At 36.0% G+C, this 19408-nt stretch overlaps 1 protein-coding gene across 2 annotated transcripts in view; it reads right to left on the minus strand.

Moving 5' to 3' along the window:
- The window catches only part of NELL1 (neural EGFL like 1), a 1007676-nt gene that overhangs the window by 17943 nt on the left and 970325 nt on the right, over positions 1-19408 (minus strand). The gene's annotated exons all lie outside the window — the stretch shown is intronic.

Consider the following 19408-nt stretch of genomic DNA (forward strand, 5'->3'; position numbering starts at 1 on the left):
TTGTGTAATAGAATTGCAAAATGAAGTGGTTTATCCTCATGTTATAAAAGAAGATAAGGTATAAAGAAGTGAGAAAGTCCCCAGCTAATACCCAATGAAGCCAGGCTTAGTCTCCTTGGCCTTTGGACATATGCACGAGAGTTCATTACACTATAGTGTTTCAACTCAAGGTCTGAAGTCTCCTGTCAGCCTGGAAGAGTGTTCTAAAGGTTTAGAATGTTTTCCTCAGCCACTTCAGTTTATTTTCAATGATAACATTTCATGTAGATCCTTCTTAGTGTTTCCTGTTGAATTTCTAAGCAAAATATAAGGTCAAAATTTCATAGAATTTTAAAACTTCTATGATAAATATTGAGAAATAAATTATTTCTTCCTCACTGACTGCATGCATGAGATTAGTATGCAGCAACAGTACAAGTGAAATATTTTCAGAAATCACTACACAGTTTCTAGAAACTAATTTATTCCAGTATTCTACTTTCTCTGGGAAGGTGTCCCAAGCAGTACTCAGGGAAACCATGGTCAGCTGCCTGTAATATTCTTCCTAGGTGTGTGGGATAGACAGTTCAAAGTTCAGGGCTGCTATTGTACAACTGCTGGGGCTCACTAGGGCTATACAAAAATGGTACTCAAGGGACCATGCAGTAGAGGTATTGAACTTGGGGACCTCCATATGCGAGGGATGATCTCTAGTTCTTTGACCAGGTTGGCCAAGTATTGCAAGGAGTGGTAGAAAAGAAAGGGAAGGGGAAGTGAAAGAAGATAGAAGAAAGAAAAGCATCCGGAGTCCTGGATTCTCTTCCCTCAATGAAAAATCACTGTTCTAAATACTTTACACATAAGAGGAGCAGTATAAAAAAAAAAACTCTCTCTGTCACCTGTCTTCTTTCCCCTGTTCTGTGGTTCTCTGTGCCTTATAATAGATGCCTGATAACTTTTATTCACCCTTTTGGAAATAAGATAGAGTATTTAATAATTAGCAAGCTAAGTATATTCATTCTATCTTCACTCCCAATTATTCTTCAAAATGAAAATAACCATATATCATCCTTAAACTGGGCTGGAGTGATAGCTCAGCTGGTAGGGTGTTTGCCTTGCACACAGTCAACATGGCCAATACCTCAATACCTCTACCCCTCTCGGAGAGCCCAGCAATCTACTGAGAGTATCTCGCCTGCTCAGCAAAGCCTGGCAAGCTACCCTTGATGTATTAGATATGCCAAACACAGTAACAATTGCCACAATGAAGACATTACTGGACCTAGTCAAGCAAATTGATGAACAGTGACAGTGATATCCTTAAATTTAATAATTATTACAACTTTATTTACCATGGTATACAATCTTATGTGTACCATGTTATTCTTGTATATAGGACATACTTGTTTTAATGCATCTATCTTCATAGATGGGCTGGAGCGATAGCACAGCAGTAGGGCGTTTGCCTTGCATGCAGCCAACATGGCCGACCCGAGTTCGATTCCTCTGGCCCTCTCGGAGAGCCCGGCAAGCTACCGAGAGTATCTCACCCACACAGCAGAGCCTGGCAAGCCACCCGTGATGTATTCGATATGCCAAACACAGTAACAACAAAAGTCTCCAATGGAGATGTTATTGGGCCTGCTCGAGCAAATTGATGAACAATGGGAGGACAGTGACAGTGATCTTCATAGATAATTAGTTTATGGAATGCAGAGGATGAAATCTTTTTCTCTTTTTGCAATGCCAAGAACGACAGACTTCTCTATTATGCTCAATGTTTAACATAATTCAGGAAAACAAAAGACCAGTATCATTATAAGTCATATATTGACGAAATTTTATACATGGAGTATATTCAATAAGCATCAATTATAACCAGTACCACATCCTGCAGGAAACACATTACTGATTATCATCTGGAAAAATTTACTGTCATTTGATGTACAATACATGTAGCATAATAGTAATTACACTGAATGAGGCGGAAACCTTCCCACTCCCCCCCCCCCCCCCCCAACACACACACCTTTTTATCAAATGTTTGAGAACAGGGACAGAAGAGAACATTTTAAATAACTTCAGTTGTCTGAAGAGTAATTTCAACAGATTCACAAATAGTGGCTACGTAGTAATTGTTAATTTATGGTCTCCTTTAAAATAATCTCAAAATTGTACCCAACTGAAACATGCTGTTTTAGCATTTGGTTATTTTACATTTGTTAAGTTGAAGCATATTGGGAGTGTCTTCTCTCATAAATTAAGAAAACATAACATAAAGATAAACACACCTAGTGTGCACAATGAAAACAGTGCAAAGACTTGATTTGCTTTTGCTACTACAGAATGAACGGATTTCACAGTTGAGTATAAGAACCATATTGCCTACAGAGTTCCATGTAATTGCTTTACTTATGACACAGAAATCTAATTCTGCTTTCATGCAATTTAACAGATTTATGGAAAGCCAGATGTTAGCAATTATGGAAGCTGACATTATTCATATTCTTGGTAATACAGACCTGTTTGCTCTGCACAAGCCAACTTAATCTATTATACATATCCCAAGGCATCCAAAAGGAAGAGGCACCATTTACATATTACAACTGTTGTTCTCTGCTGAGAAAACACAAAGATATTCACCCATGATACTTACCCAAATCATCATAGAGGCCCTCAATGACAAAGAGGCACTGAAGCAAAACAGGAAAAGTATTCCAAACTCAAATCTATAATCATTAAAGAATATTTGTATTTTTTCTTATTCTGAGTAATGGTTCTGATATTTTCTGCATTTTCCCCTGCAAATTAATTTAAATAATCCATCTTCTGATGAGAAACTTTTCATAAAACTCCATGAATAAGCTTGCATTGGAAAAAAATTTCTTGCTTTGTTTTTACAATTTCTGAAAGTTATTATTGGACTAAAATTGCTTTTTAAGTCTAGTTGTGCCTAATTAAACTCTTGTGTTCCATAATTTGAGAATTTTAGGTTACCTGAACATGTAAGAAAGTATGAGTCAGAGATCTTTATATTAGCGTAAATTGAAGCAATATAAGTGAATTGCCCACCCCCCGCCCCCTCCAATTTGTTCCTAGATTTCAAGAAAAATAATTTTGCAAGAGTTGTAATGGCAAAAACCCGCCTTCTGGGGAGATAACATCTCTACAGAGTTCAGAAGAAACATTACCTCATTGGTTTAGTAGCAGTTAGATAAAAGGGATTAATTTTTCATGACATCATATTTCACTTTCTAAAACAACTTTCATGATTCATCTAGTCTAACTTTCACCTCAAAACAGGTGATGAGTAAAAAACAAAATTTAACCTGGGGGTTGAATACCCAACTGTGTGTTCTGACTAGGAAATCATTACTGGCATTAGTAGCTTAGAAATGAGAACAGAGCTTGGGGGTTTATTAGTGATAAACAAGATAGAGCACACCTGCCTCTTCCATATCTAAAGCAATATTACTTTTACAGTGGCAGAGAGAAAATTACAAAAAAAAAAAAAACTACATACACAGTGCACATCAGCAACGTAAATGAAAGAAACAGGCAGAGAAAGCTGAGGTCTGCTGGGGCTTATGAAATTGTAAGCAAGACATGAAATTGTAAGAAGCAGAGTAAGTTTTTAAGTCCTGAACAAGACATATAATAGTCCTGTGTATACCGATCACAGTGTGTGCTGTGTACTATTATTCCCTTAGATCACAGAATAGAGTGAGGGTAGTAACAAAAGATATGATCCACCAGCCTAGTGAAGCACCCAAACTCATGTTATTTTAATGAAACATTCATATGTGTAACCTGAAAAGGTAAAGATTAAAAGAATAGTTCTTGGGGCTGGAGCAATAGTACAGCAGGTAGGAAGTTTGCCTTGCACGCGGCCAACCTGGGTTTGATTCCCAGCATCCCATATGGTGCCCTGAACACTGCCAGGAATAATTTCTGAGTGCAAATCCAGGAGTAACCCCTGTGAATTGCCGGTGTGACCCAAAAAGAAAAAAAAGAAGAGTTCTCTATATATAGATTAATCTATTTGATATAATATTGTGTATTAGACAAGACCCAATGTCTTTCTCATGCTAATTATTTTTTCTTTGTTTCAGCCTTATCCTTACTTGATTAGGAAAAAAAAAACTTTCCGGTGATTTTATTTTTCACTGTTCAGATGACAATTTTGTTTCTTTTTAGGCAAATCCCCATTTTCCTTAACATATGATCTCTTTAAATAAAGGAAAAAGAAATTACTTTGAACTTAACTATTTCCTTATTTTCTAGGGTCTGTAGAACTAGCAGTTAGTTACCTTCATTTTCCATTGTAATTCTTTCCTAGCTGAAGTTTCCATGTGATCCTCTCTTCAAAGCCAAAATCTTAAACGTTCTTAATAATCATTATTTGGAAAAGTCACCTAAGAAAACTTTAATAAATTTTATTTCATTAAAATTATGATTTCTTTTTAACCCTGTGAAATATACTATTGGCCTAACTATACTTTTACCTGTTCAGTCAGTAATAATCATCTCAACCTATTACACATATGAGTGCACACTGATTATCTTGTTATAGACAGGATGCCAGAAATTGGGGATAATTTTTCAGAGAAGACAGACAATATACCACAAGTATGGATTTACAGTATTCTCTCACTGTAAGTTACTAATCACTTCCTAAAATTTTACCCTTTAATTATTTGATTTTTTTTCTCCTCAACGAAAGCAGCACAGCCTACCAATTAAAAGCATCAGCTTTGGAATTTTCCAGCTCATGTTCCAAAAATGTGATCTACTGTCCCAATTTGCCAGGAACTGAGGAGATTCCTAAATAAGTGTCCTGTAGTGTTAAATGGAGACAAGGGTTTCAGCCGCATGTCAACTCATCCCTACAACTTAAGGTTATATGGAATCTTTCCAAATATCTCTGAGCTTTGAACCATAACTTGAAAATGTGGATAGAAAATCCTCTGTAGGATAATATGGTAATCTGAGTAGGCACATACAACAAAGATGATCATTAAATAGTTGCTCAGTAAAAATGAGCTGCCATTGTTGTTCCTCTTCTGTACTATTTCCCTTCAAAGAATTTATCTCACGAGTTCCACTGTCCCATCTCTTTGCGATGTATTTATAGCAGCACTGCCAGTTCAGAATTTTTATTCTGTAGGCAGCTAACACTTTCATCTGTTAAAGGATTCCCACATGAATCGTGAATTTTCACACACATTCCTACATATTAAAATAGGATCAAATCCAGAAACGGTTAACACTCTAAGTCCTCTCTCCCTCATATGGAAACCTGGTGTTAATAGTAAGTGACAAATGTTTAAGTAATGAGGTTTTGTGACACTCCATGAATATGCCTTGATAAATGATTACATTTTATTTATAGACTGAAAAAAATTTAGGTCTTTTATTGCAGGAGGAGAAAACAGTTCCTCCTAGGTAAGAAAACAAGACTAGAATAAAAGTAGCATTCTAAATTAAACAAGTGGGTTTACTTTCTACCATAAACAATGCATGCTTCTTGAACTAGCGATTCAGTCTGTTTAGAAATCAATAGAATTCTGACCAGTGAAGAGAAGAAAATGTTAAAATCTATACATATTGAAATAATTTCTATCCAAAGAGAATTTTACTGCTAGGAGAGGCCATAGCATTGATGAAAACAACACTCGATTTACGTTATTCTATATCTGCTTATAGGTAGGAGGGTGTGATGCATTGTAGATCTGCACCACAGAGAAGTAGAACAGTTATCTGTTTTATTTCATTTTATTCTTGGGCCACACCCAGCAATGCTCTGGGGTTACTCCTGCTTCTGCACTGGTGGTGCTCAGGGGACTATATGAGATGCCAGAGATTGAACCTGTGCAAGCTCGTGAAAGGCAAGAACCCTATCTGCTGTACTATATCTCTGTCCCAAACAAGTATGGTTTTTATAATTCAAAAATGTCAAGCACTGTAGACATAGCTCTGCCTGTTACATTCACTGTTGTTTAATCACAACAAAAAATCACTTTTAACTGAAAAGTGTCTTCCTGCACTTTTATTTTAAGTTACCTCTATCCCTTTATGGCAACTAGAATAACTGTTTATGAGTATTCTTCTCTTTACCCATTCAGAAGTATGACTCTCTTCTTGTTCCTGTGTTCCCTTATACTCATGTAACATTATTTTTCATTCACTTTCACCACAAATCATCCACCATTTAACTGTAAAATTTGAATCTGTTGAACTGAAATTTCAAAAAGGACCCATGTTTTTCCTTGGACAAAATATAGGAACTGTATAAAATTTTTCATAAACCTCATCCATTTTTAACTCTCCCCCCATTTTTAACTTTATTTGATAGCTGCTCACTTTTGTGGGGCTGATCCTATAATTACAGTGTTAGAATAAGAGTGGGAACAGTTGGAAGACAGAAGGAGGTGAATCTATCTTTAGAAACGCCTAAACAAGTTCTTGGAAGTAAACAGTTTTCTTAGATCTTCCATAGTTATTCAAGCATCTTTTCTCTCCCTTCATGAGTATTTACAAGCAAAAGCCTGAGAGCATGTAACAAAAAGCATTATTTTACTCCCTTCACTGCAGCCTTGGCAGTATAATCCCTGGTGACAAATAGGCATAGAGAAACCAGCCAGGGTGAAAACCAGACTCTCTATTTTGACAAATCATTTTGTCAAGTAAGTTGTCAGATGAGAAAGAATTTCCTTCTTCTGTGCCAAGCAAAGGTCTTAGGCACAGAGAGGTTACGAAGTAATTTCATTTACTGATAGAAACTTATATAAAACCTGAAGGTCAAAGAAACACTGTCAACAGTACAACAGAGATAAAAAAAAAAAAAAGGTCTCAATGTAAATAATAAGAGTCAGATTACAGCAGTAAAGCAGTCTAAAGAGTTTTCATGACTCTTTTTGGTTACCTCCTTTTTATGATTCCTAAATTCTTCGTAGTGGTAAAAACTCTTTCAAAAGGTCTGTCCTAGTGGAGGGTTAAGTAAGACATTCTCAAAGAGAACAATGTTGACCGCCCCCCCCCCCTGCCCCATGCTAAGAAGAATATTATTGACGTAAAAACAAAAATCTCTATACAAAACTTAAAGTTATGGTATCTTTTTAATACTAATTTCTTGAGGTATTTGCATTGTGTTTAAGAGTTACTGAGTTACAATGGTGTTCTATGATTAGGCTCACATTGTACAAAATTACTGCCCATTAACCACCACCAGAGTATTCCAGACCCTTCACTACTATCCTGGGGTGACTTCTCATCCTTTTTTGGGGAAAGGGGAGGAAAATTTTTCCTTCTTCATATCTTCTTTTTCTCTCCATATTTCTTCTCCTGTCAATGGATTTGGCAAAAAACAGATTCGGAGCTGCTTCTCTAGAAAGATATACAAGGGCTGTTTGTTGGTGGGATCAAGAGAAAAATAAGTCAGGAGTAGGAGACATTAGCCCACTTTGTTTATCCTTTCAAGAGACAAATTCTGTTTGTTTTGATTTTTAATTTCTATACCTCTCAGCACACATGGTTTTGTTTACATCAAAATTAAACATTAAAAAAACTGAACAAATAACAATACCTTTTCTAACTGTTCATGGCAGCTTTCCTAGAAGGACCACTCAGTCCCCTCAAGTTCAAGGTTCAAGGTTCAAGAAAGTTGTTCCAACAATTCCTGGAGAGACGTTCCTGTCATCCCTCATGACTGAGAGACAATCCTCTTAATTTCTGTGAGGGCCAGTTAACAAACCTAAACAAGGTTGCATGTGGACCATGTTCCCTCCCAAGACTATTTTAAGCACTTTCCCTACCACCTTCTTATGCCTTAATGACTGTAAAATGTCCATCTCTGTATAAATCAAAGCCAAGTTAATCACGCTAGCCTTTCTTGATTTTTGCAGTAGTTTTACTGATTAAAATCTGTCTTTCACATTTAACTAGCCTTTGGCCTTATCTTTGGCAATACTAAGTATGCCATAGTAGGTATAAATGAATTCATGCAAATCAAACTTGGTTCAGCTCAGCTGTTCAGAGGAAGCAGCAATTAAAGTCCTGATTACTAATAAATGCTACTGCTCTAAGAGTCCTTTCATTAACTTATTCATATATATATTTACATATATAGAGAGATAGGAAATGTGTGATTTACCATGGTTCTAGATATTGGGAATATCACAGCTAGTCAAATAGACAAAATTCATGCTCCTAGGAAATTTATCTTTTATAGGCTGAGGCAAAGCACAGATAATTCCTTTTATGTATTTCCTGGGTACCTGAAAATGTTTGAGCAGCATTGGCTAACCCCAGATATTTGTACCTGGGCATTATTAGCACATTTTGTAGAAACAGATGTTTCTTTTCACTGTTTATAGCAACAATAATTTCTTGTGCTTATATACTGTACACACTGATTTTCAAATTCCTTCATATTCATGATCTACTTTGTCTCCAAATATTAGCATTAGCATGAAATACTCTTAAGAGATAACCAAACCAGGAGTAAAGTGATCATTGATTTCCAAATATTTCTGCTGTGTATTTCCATGAGAGAAAAGAATGTCCAACCATTTTGAAATGCTGTATATACATATAGCCGAAGAAGTTAAGTCTAAAAATTATTTGAAGTTTCACACTTTCTATTTCTATTGGGAGAAGTTGGGGAAACATTCAGCAGTGCTCAGGAGATACTTCCAGCTCTAAGCTTAGGAGTCACACTTAGTAATGCTCAAGGGGACCATATAGTGCAGGGACAGAACCCTGCCTTCCTGCATGAATAGCAAATGCGTGTTCATTGAGCTATCTCTCTGGCCCTATATTTTCTATTGTAAAATAATTTTTGCTTTCCATTTTATAACTTATTAATGGCTATTTTAATAGATTTATTTTTATACCATTGAGTACTAGTTTTGTGTGGTTCCTTTGCATGCAGTAGCCTGGTGTCAATAATACTTGTAGCCAAGTGTAAGAAGTATAAGAACGACAATATAGCATCAAATAACACCCTGTGTCATGTATCCTGTACGTTCCTTAGTCAGGATGCAAATACAGGCATCTTGACTTAGGAGGCTCATTCTGCCTTATCAGAGAACGACCGACTTCCTCAGTTCTACAGAAAGCAAATTCAATGATATTCTGCAGACACCAAATGGGAAATCTCTAATCCACCAACTAATATACAAATCCCCCTACATTAACTTATGTTCACTGTATATAGAAAGTAATATTAAGCAATGAAATCAAGGTGCCTCTCCAAAAAGCATTAAAATGAAATAGAACAAAATCCTCACCATCAACCTGATAATGCAACAAATACACTCTCTGTTTCCACTGCTGTACCACCATTAAAATAGCATATTACTATTCTCCTGCAGAAATCTCTGCATAGAGAAGCTAGATCAAGAGTTGATCACACCAGTCTCTTAATATGCCAAAGATTTAAGGAGGGAAAATGATGCAGTTTGAGTGGCTATGAGGTCATTTCTAGGAACTGGTAATCGTTTGTATTTGAATTCAAAATTTGCTAATACATGTCTATGTACTAATTGCATTAGGAAGTCATTTCACAACTTCTTGGCTAAGAAATTAGTGTGTGTCATATCTCTGTATTTCTCCTTCAACAAAACTGGGGGCATTGTACCAAACCTAAAGGGTTGCTATGAAAACAACACTTTGTCCATAAAGTTAGCACAAAGTCCTTGCTTAATAATGATCATCAGGAATAGATAATCCTGACGACAATGATTTGTTTAGAAGAAAAGTATTGCAAGCAAAAGAAATAATAGAATCAAAATTCTCCAAGTGTAGAAAATCTTATTGATGCTTATTTGTTATAGGGTTTTAAACGGTGTGGTAAATACTAAATTTTATTGCCATCATTTATACTGAACATAAATTGTGTAAATTATTTAGCACCATAGCACTGTAGCACTGTCCTTCCATGATTCATCAATTTGTTTGAGTGGGTATCAGTAACATCTCCATTGTGAGACTTGTTATTACTATTTTTGGCATATCAAATATGCCATGGGGAGCTTGACAGGCTCTGCCATGCAGGTGGGATACTCTCAGTAGCTTGCTGGGCTCTCCGAGAGGGATGGAGGAATAAAACCTGAATCAGCCACATGCAAGGCAAATGCCCTACCCACTGTGCTATCGCTCCAGCCTCCAAATTATATAAAAGTTATATAATTATATAATTTTTATATAATTTTATATAAAAAGTTACAAAGTGTTTTCACAGAAAATTAACTTTTCAACAGAATTGATAAATACCAATAATACAAAACAGGATATACAGCATTTTCCCCCCTTAGACTACAAGACTCTTCATAATCTAGTGTCCACTTCAGGTCCCGGGATGGAAACTTTCTTGTATACCCTCACTATGGTCACCAACACAGATATTTATATCAGATACTTCATTTACCCTAAAACATTTTTAAAGCAACTGGATCTATCCCATAACTCTTTCACCAATCACTGCTATTTCCCCTTGAAATACTTCCTTTCATAATATTTTATGTGAAAAATCTCTTCTCAGCCTACAGATCCAGTGAAAATATATTTTCTGTAAAATATTACCATACATATAGCTATTCTCATATCTTCCAACCCAAAGAGGAAGCGAGTCACTTTTTCTTTTGAGTCCTCTTTCATTTATGTATCTACTTGTTCCACAAATCATCGTCCCCCAAAGTCTACATACCTTTTCACTCCCCATTCCACATTGGAAAGATATTCCTCTCTGTCTGCCTAAAAACTTCTCAACAAAGCTTGTTGAATTAGTGAATGGTGAATTTATGCCAACAGTGCTTTATTTGGTCCAAACAGTACAGTTTCAAATTTCTGCTTAGAAACCAACAGGTAAACTATTTCACAGTAGCATCAGTAGCCTCAGACCAAAGCAATTCAATAACACTTTAAAAAAAAGTTGATGCTGATTGGTGAGTCGTGGCACAGACATGATCTTTGATTCCAAGGCCTTCAAGTCACAAGTTTCTATAATGAAACAATTGCTCACTCTATGCTTAAAAGCAAGGAAACAGACAGCTACATGAAATTCAACACACAAAGTGTATTCAGAAATGATGAAGAAACAGTGTGTCTCTCCAGAGACTAAACTTTTGATCCCAAGAAGACATAAGGCACTAAGGAGTTAGATAAGAATGACTGGAAATGCCATGAGGCTGAGTCCTGATACACCAATAGTGGTTTCTACAATGCCAGGGTGAACATTTTCTGAGATCCCAGTGCAAGATTCAGCTCCACATGCTCCTGAAGATGCCTCTGAACACAAGCACAGTCTTTCATAAAGTTTCAGTATATCCATTGGTCCTTGTGAAGGCTTTTGATGATATTCCCAAGGCAGTAATTTTCAAATATATGTGGAGATTAGGATCAAGTAAAAGAGAATTCTTTTTGAAAATAAGCTGGAGAGAGAGCTAATGAACTGCATGTACGTTTTGGATAATGAAGGCCCTGGCTCCTGCATTGCAGTGTCCCTTGAGCACAGTCAGAGTGATGCCTGCAGGAGCACCCCCAGAGCAGTTCTGTAGTTGCCTGAACATGGGAAAAAATAAATAAAATAAAAACAGGTCACTGGGCCTGGTCTTCAGATGTTTCTATCTCAGTTAATCTGGATAAGAGAAAGATAATTTTAATTTGTAAAATCTCCCAGAAGCTTTTACTGCTGCCTCAGTTCTAAAAACCATACTTCTAGCATCACTCTCTTATGATACCTGGAACTGAATTCATAGGAAGCAAGTTAGGCAACTATTTTTGAGGAGTATCACATCTTTTCTGTTGTCATTAAGTTGGAAAAGTCACTACTTATGAAGAAAGTTAATATAGGGGCATTTAAAACATATAAAGTATTCATGAATTGGAAGAATTAATGTTGTGAAAATGACCATTACCTCCAAAGCATTGTACAGATCCAGTGCAATTCCCATTAAAACTCAAATAACTTTCTTGATGTACCTAGAACAAATTCGACTAAAACTTATATGGAATCATAGAACACTATGACTAGTCAAAGAACTCTAAAAAATAAGATTGAAGGGTTTGTGACTTCATGTTTTCTGACTAGAAATTGTCTTATATCACTATAGTAATCAAAACTGTGCTGTACTGAAATACAGACTTTCAATAAAATAGATCAGAATCAAGAGCTTTGAGATAAACTACAGCCAAGATATGAATTCAGTAAAAATGTCCAGTGACAGATGACTGGGTAAAAAAGGTGTGGTGTATGTATAAAGTGGTATGCTATGCATCTATAAAAAAGGGTAAAATTTTGCAATCTGCTGCAATATGAATGGAACCGGAGAATATCATATTAGGAGAAATAAGTCAGGAGGAGTGTGAAAATTACAGAAAAAAATGTCATTCACCTTGACATATAGAAATCAACAGACTATGTAAGGATAAACTTGGCCTTGAATTACAAAACTGAGATTAGCAAACAGGACAGGAAAGGAATGTAATTAATTAAGAGGTGGACAAGAGATGAGAGAGGGACAGTTGGTAGAAGGTCTTGGGTAGTTTGGTGTTGGTGAGGTGTGGTGACTGTGTACATTACAACCACAAATGTTAACATTTTTGTAAACATATTACCTAAACTATAATAATTATTAAAATTAATAAAATAAACCAAAATACTCCCTAAGTATAGAAATACCATATGACACAACTCTTTTACTTCTTTGCATCTCCCCACAAAATATAAAACATTAATTATAAGGATATATGCACATCTATGGTCACTGCAACACTTGATACAATAACCAAGATATGGAAACAATGCAGGTTTCCAATGATGAATAGATATAGGTTGCTGTAATATGGAATGAAATTGGTATGAATGAAATGCTATGTTGTAGGACTGCACTGTGATAGGACAGTGAATGAGCATTTACCCTGCCTGTGGCCAACCTAGGCTCTATCCCTAGCACCCCATATGGAGGAGGAGAAGGGGGCGGAGGACGAAGAGGAAGAAGATGAGGAAGAAGAGGAAGAGGAAGGAGAAAGGAAAGAAAGAAAAAGAGAGAGAGAATGAAAGAAAGAAAGAAAGAAAGAAAGAAAGAAAGAAAGAAAGAAAGAAAGAAAGAAAGAAAAGAAAGAAAGAAGAAAGAAAGAAGAAATGCGGTATTGTGAATGGAAGACTGTGCAGCTGTCAGAAAATATAATGCAGTTTTCTACAACATGGATAAAATTGGAGGGTAGTCATTATCATATTAAGCATAATAAGCCAGAGGAAGAAGAATATGGGATGATCTCACTCATGTGTGGAATATCACTGTCACTGTCACTGTCCTCCCGTTGTTCATTGATTTGCTCAAGCAGGTCCAGTAACGTCTCCATTGTGAGACTTCATGTTACTATTTTTGGCATATCAAATACGTCATGGGTAGCTTGCCAGACTTTGCAATGTGGGCGAGATACTCTCAGTAGCTTGCTGGGCTCTCCGAGAGGGATGGAGGAATGTGGAATATAAAAAGATAAAATCATTATGGGAATTATTAAGTAGTGAAAGACACTGGGCATCTGAATACAAAACCAGTCACCAATTAATAGGGGTAGGTGAGAAGAAAGAAAATGAGACTAATGAGGAGGGAGGGGCAGTAGTTTAGGGTTGTGGGCACTTTAGTGGTGGTAGCGTGTAACTTTCTGTGTCAACATAATTCACTTTAACACTGTTATTAACTCCCTAAACTGCAACAAATAAAAGTTAATTCTTACGTACATTTCTCTTTTTCTTTTTTGAGGGGGGTTGGAAGGGATGTGAACCACACCTGGCAGTGCTTAGGGCTTACTTCTGGCTCCTGACGGTTCTGAGGACCACATGTGGTGCTCAGGGTTGAACCTGAGTCACCCACATGGAAGCAATGCCCTACCCACTGTTCTATTGCTCTGGCCCTGTTGTAAATTTCAACATTTTTTGTGGGAGAAAATCAAAGTGCTGCTTGATCTTTCGAAAAATGTCATTCACAGTGAGAAGGAGGTTGTAAAGAAAAAGAAAAAAAAAGAAAAGAAAAGAAAAGAAAAGAAAAGAAAAGGAAGCTGTACCACAAAGCACCTTTAAACAGACAATATCAATCTTAGCCTTGCAGATTACTCAAGTGTTACTGCTCTTGTAGCAGCCCGTACATCTTTTACTCTTCTAATAAAGATTTCTCATGACTTTCAACTCATCTCCCTATCAGAATTCTTACTAGACTTATTCACACTTGCAAAACTGTCAGTGTGTACCACTAGAATCTGTTTTAGATAATATTGGATATTTTTTGAGGTTGTCCTAAGAGATAGTTCAGTCTAACTGACCTGGGTTCAATCCTCAGCATGAAAAATGGTCCCCTGAACACAGAGAGAGTCAGGAGTAAGCCAAGAGCACCATAGCATGTGGTTCTGAGACCAAAAAAATTTCTCTTTGAGGTTTAGCTTCTAAAATGAAATAGACATGTATATTTGAAGAAAACAAACAATTGTTAAATATATAAAGACTGGTTCACTGCAGTTTAGGAACAAACCAGCTGTACATCTGCAAGAAACTTTCAGAATATCACTTAATTCACACATGCAAAATTGCCAGAGTGTGCCAGAGTGTGTCAGCTTTATGGTTTCTATTGTTTTTGAGTCTTAGCTTTTCTTATCACCATGAAAAGAAGAAACTTAAATTAGTAAAGATGAATGCTTTGCCTTTTAATAATCACAGTCATAGACAAAAATATTGTAATAATTTATGGGAAAAAACAGTATAAAATTGGTGGTGTTTAAAGGACAAGTAGTAAGCTCAATAAATTTTTGTTACAGATTTAAAAATAAATTCTCTTTCAACAGCTCATTATTCAGTGAAACTGAATGAAACAGACTTTCTACAAATCCCTAAAGTAGGGTATAGCTTTTAAGGTTTCCAAGTTATTATAGTTGAGAGCATGCCAAAACCACAAGATGCCTGGGAAAATAAAAAATGGAAGGGTTTAAAATCAGGTAAGTTTGGAACACAAAAGCTAATGATCAGAGCTCTGAATTGTACTATAGTTGATAAACCAAATTAATTTAGAATTTTCAATTTTCAACTTAAGAATTTACTGAATATATTTACTAGGAGAACCCCATGTTGAAAATAACCCAGCATAAATGCGTAAAGAGGGAGTTACTGAAAGATGTTCTTTTTGGAGGCATTGGCACGGTTGGGTCTTTCTCCAACCCCCAAGTGAATTCTCAACAATTTTAGGCAGGAAAAGTTTTGATTAGTCAAAATCACTTTGTAAAATCACTTTGTTTTTGTTTTCTCTGTGTAGTCTCAAACAAGATTTGAGCATTATAGGACATATGAAATAGAAGAATATTTCTTAGTTTAGGGAAAAAGAGATGGTAATTTACTCAATCCAGCAGTGCAAGCAAAAATTCTTTAGGATGCCCGCCTGTCTTTTGGACACATGTGCTTCTGATCCCATCGCTGTGATGAGTATCACATAGCAAAATTCCTCATTCCAGCTGCTTTCGGCCTCCTCTCAAAAGTGAAGCTCATAGATATATCCGGTCACATCTCTAAGGGTCAACATTCTCTATCTCTTTGGTTCAGAGGGGTGATAGACCCCACAGGCAAGGTATAAATATGTCAAAAAATGTCAGTGCCTTTGTACACACATAAAAACAAATATATTAAAAATCTGGAAGTTTTTGTTTAGAGTGTATCAAGAAACACACAATGGAGTAGAAAATGAGGCAATTATCTGACAAAAAAAATCACTCTTCACCCATTAATCCTTTCCTGTTAGCTCCAATGAATAAGCAATTGACAAAAGTTGTTCCAGGAGAGACAGAAGACAGGTTCATTCACACATGAATGTGCACTTCTATTTCCCCTTCTCATCGACCTAATTCACAGGAGTTCTGAAGATTAAATGGCATGTAGTTGGCATTCAATAAATCATATGTGGGGTTTGTAACATGATTTTTGTGATGACCTTAATAGGGAACAAAGAAAACAATATTTATATAGTCTAATAATAAATGTTATTAACTATACACATAGTTCTTAGAAATAATGTTAAATAACTTTCTACAAGAAATCTACCATTTAAAGCAGTATGATAATGGCCAATTAATTCACTGAATATTTTATTGCCTCAGTATCTTTGTCCTTTAAGTATAAATTGAATTATGGGATAGAAAACTTTTAGAAAAAAGTGTCTCGAACACAAAGTTAATATTAGATTATATTAGTATATTTATTATTTTCCTGAACAATATTGAACACTCCCAGTTTTCAACTCTATTTGCCACCAGAACAGCTCTTTGATTCTTTCTAACCATTCTCCTCTATAGTTATTTATATATTTCATAGTATTGATCACATAATTTTAATTAATTAATTTTAGGGGGGCTCAGCACCTTGGGGCTTCTTGTGGTGATGCTTACAGGACAATGAGGTGACAGATATTGAACTAAGACCTCCCACCTGCAAAGCATGCACTCAGCAAAATGAGACATCTCCTTGACCCACACACAAATGTGTGTGTCTGAAATAAAATAGTTTTATTTAGAGACATACAAAGAGGGAAATATATGGTTTCAAGAGAAAACATCGGCTTCCAAGAAGGCAAATTGATGAGAAAGCATATCTCTCATTGAAATGTGGGCAACCATTAAAATGCGAATACAAAACATAACTTCAAAAGTTTAATCTCTATCAGGATTCTATGATAACTTTTGTATGATTTTTGTGTCCCAAATTTGTTTAAAGTCCTGAATGATGAATTCTCTTTGTCCTCTTTATTACTTCACATCATGCTATGACCATAAGCTTTACTTTTTTGTAAGCTTACTTTCACTTCTAAGATAACAATTGACTTTTGTGGAACATAATGAAAGACATAAAATCAAAGTAAGTAATAGATTCTGATCACAAATTGATAATCAGAGAGGAAATAGGGCAGGAGAAGTGAAACTAGACTCTTAAAATTATTTGTAAATCAGTTTTACCTAAGTTTAAAAAGGAGTTAATTGTTGATAATAATAAAGAGAGCTTTTCTCTGATACAGTTGTGAGAACTAAACTAGGCAATGCACAAAATACCTGGCACCATTTCCAGCACAGAGTGCAGGTGTGAATGACAGTGATGAACATCCACTGAGCACTTAACACATTAGTGCTGATGACTTTTCCCCCAAAGTTAGCTCATTTAATCTTCATAAACATTCCGTGAAAATTTACAACGTTGGCAATTTTGTAAATTGCTTAGAGCAGAGCCAGGCACAAAGTAAGCTCTTAATAAATGTTAGCTCTTATTAGTATTACTGCAATTGTCTTTACCTGACAAGTAAAGAATATGAGGTTAATGTTGACTATTATTATCTACTATTAGTATAGTTACATATAAGAGCACTTATTTATGAAAATTTCACCACTATGATTTTAATCATTGCATTCTATGGAATCTAAGACTTAATCATTGCATGCTAAGGAACCTAAGAGGTTGAATATTTTACCACGAGTGAATTAGCTAGAGAGTGGTAAAGGTAAATTTGAATCCAGGTCTAAGTGAAGTTAAACTCTTCCTGTCTAACACAACATGCTTTTGGCACTAAGGTTCCATACTGTCCACTCCTTATTTACATCTGTGACAGGATGCCTATCCAGGAACTAGCCCTTTAAATATCCTCACACCTGTGAGCCTAGGCATTGAGCAGTGACATCAGAAGCCAAATAATGCATAGGCTGTTGGCACATCCCTGACACAGTAGCCAGTTAAAAGAGAAATTCCTTCCCCCAGAGATCCCAATGGGACCTTTCCTGCTTGTTTCATGTTGCCCTACATGCTCATGACTGTCCCCACAGCTGTTCTAAAGAGGAAATCCTCACTGGGCCATTTACAGCAACCAGAGTGGACTCCAGAATCTTGGAAACTGTACTACCTAACCAGGACCTGTGAAGGAGGCTAGGAAGTGCTGTGTCCCATAAGTATGGTTATGTGTCATCCTAAATTATCTGTGAAAGTCCCTGATCAAAAAAATAGATCTCATTAGAGAATGATATATACAGAAGATTCTACTCCTTATACATGCCATTGCTTATTATATACAACTTTGTACTTATAAATGATCCAGATAAGTATACCCAGATAAAAAAGCAATTGTGTACATTAAAACTGACCATACTTTCATTAGTGGGACCTAACAAAATATATTGTATCCTAGAGTAGCAAGGTCAACTTATGCAATAGCAGTTGCAATTACCCCCCTCCCTAGGGGTCCCACACTTTGTGGCAGTCAGGATTGCCTGTTGGCACATCCCAGCACTATTGATCTAAGGGTTTAAACTTCTGGCCATATGCTTAGTTGTGCTAGGAAAATGCCTTAAGTCACTGAGCCTTCTTCCAGGGTCCCAGTAGCTGGCAAATATTTGCATGTCCCACTGTGTTCAGTATATGAATATACACAAAGGAGAAAGTGCAAGAGTGAAGAGAAGGAAAGTTGGGGGAAAGTAAGAGGGAGGGAGAAAGTTAAGAGAGAACATATCATAGACTCAATACTGGCAATTCTGTTTAGTTTTTCAGTGCTTATCTCTAGTGATTTATTCAGTCATGACCTGCATTAGTAAAAAAGAAGCAAACTATAAACATTTTTGCTTAAATAATAATAAGTATTGCACAGTATCATTCTTCTCGACATTAAAAATGTCCTACGCTTGCAATAATGGCTCCAGGCAGTATTATTCTCATCTAACTAAAACAACAAAAAGCCATGGAGTGACATGAGACAATTCTCCTAAAAGCCTACCACTACCACACTTTAGAGTTTTTACATATGCCATTCCTACTACTCTCTGGGGAGAAAAGCACACCTGAGCACATGTTGTAACATCATTAAAATGTTTTAAAAGATCATTTTAAATGCTGTTATTTCTTTCAAATATAAGCATGACTAGTTGAAGTTATTTAATATCAATTCTGATAGGCCATTGTTTAGTACTATTGAGATAACTTATGATGATTTCAATATTTCAGATTGCAATTCCTTCAAGAATAGAGATCTTATCTTGTTCTTATCCCTTTTTTTGTAGAAATCTCAACATAGTGCTAGTGTGATAGTTGTAATCAAAATAATGTATTTTTTCTGAAAAAATTCATGATTTTGTGATATTTAGCATAGTATGTCATATACCACAATCCACACAGCTAGTGATGTCAAACCAAATAGAAAATAAATTCTTGAATAATTTTGATTGTCCATATAGTATTTTATATATAACTTCATTGTCAAAGAGGATGGGGTTAAGTACTGAAAGTCTCAGAGACTCTGCAGACTTCTGTCAGGAGAATGTTTCACACGCATGCACAGTAATTTGAGAATGAAAGAAAAATAAGCACAGAAGATGTGTGTGTGTGTGTGTGTGTGTGTGTGTGTGTGTGTGAGTGAGT

This window comes from Sorex fumeus, unplaced genomic scaffold (genome assembly GCF_029834395.1).
Source record: "Sorex fumeus unplaced genomic scaffold, SorFum_2.1 ptg000007l, whole genome shotgun sequence".
Lineage (NCBI taxonomy): Eukaryota > Metazoa > Chordata > Mammalia > Eulipotyphla > Soricidae > Sorex > Sorex fumeus.